At 52.5% G+C, this 982-nt stretch overlaps 1 protein-coding gene across 1 annotated transcript in view; it reads right to left on the bottom strand.

Moving 5' to 3' along the window:
- Znf330 (zinc finger protein 330) overlaps positions 1 to 217 on the bottom strand; it is a 13,748-nt gene extending 13,531 nt beyond the window's left edge. Inside the window, exon 1 of the mRNA XM_015484434.2 lies at positions 34 to 217. The gene's annotated coding sequence lies outside the window, so the exon portion shown is untranslated. The remainder of the gene's footprint in view (positions 1 to 33) is intronic.
- Positions 218 to 982: the final 765 nt, after the last annotated feature.

Here is a 982-nt window from a genome sequence, read left to right as displayed (position 1 = left end):
CCCCACCGCTCACGCCCGGCCGGCTTCGCTCACCCTCGCGGGGAGGCCGGCGCTCTTCGGCGGCCGAGGGACAGGGAACGGCGTGAGGCTGGCTCGCGGCGGCAGCAAATCCAACTCGTGGACCAGGACTCAGGGGAAAAGGGCACGGAGACCCGGGAAGGCGGAGACAGCCGGCTTCGGACACTAGGGGAAAGACCGGATGTCCTCTTACGTCACAGCGTCCATACGGGCCGCGTCGACGGAGAAGGGCCCGCCCACTTCTGTTCGCTCCGCCCTGGTCCCGCCCACTCATTCCCAAACTGGGGCCTGTAAGAGGCAAAGGGAGGCTAGGGAGAAGAGGGACATTAGGGAAGCAGAAGGCAGGGAGGGGGACAGAAGACGTCTTTAACTTTATTTTGTTTCTTTAAGAAAAAAAGGAAAATCTAGAGGGAAGGGACACACAAAGGTAGACAAGAACTCACAGAAAAAGTCTAAAAGGAAGAGAAAAACGATTTTGCTCAAACGGCAAATCCTTGCATAATTCTTTTGGAAACCTTTCTAGTATAGAAATCTTCCACGCCCCACATCGCCCCTTTTATAGGTAGCTACACAAGCTTTGCCTTCAGAGTCTTGAAGAAGTCCTAACTGACCCTCCTTGGTCTCTGATTTCCATTATGCCTTCTGGATTCCATTCCTTTAGAACAAATTCTCTCCCAGTCTCTGCTTCTGGTGTGTGCTCTGTCCCCTGTCCTTAACCCATTATGTCCCACCGTCCTACAGAGAACTGAAAACCTGGGACTTAATGGGTTGACCGAAACCTGGCTGTCCTCTCCCAGCAAAGACTTTGAACTTCACAGCCATCGCTCCGCATTACCACCTCAGAAATGACTGCTTTCTGCCTGGCTTGCCACCTTGATTCTTCGGTGTTTTATACTCACCCCTTACTGAGGGAAGACTTTGGAATCTGAGTGTCAACTTCTGCTCTCATTCTTGATCACATTCA

The sequence above is a fragment of the Marmota marmota genome, unplaced genomic scaffold, assembly GCF_001458135.2.
Source record: "Marmota marmota marmota unplaced genomic scaffold, marMar, whole genome shotgun sequence".
Classification (NCBI taxonomy): Eukaryota; Metazoa; Chordata; class Mammalia; order Rodentia; family Sciuridae; genus Marmota; species Marmota marmota.
Note: the sequence above shows the minus strand (reverse complement) of the source record. Positions and strands in the feature narration are given on the sequence as shown.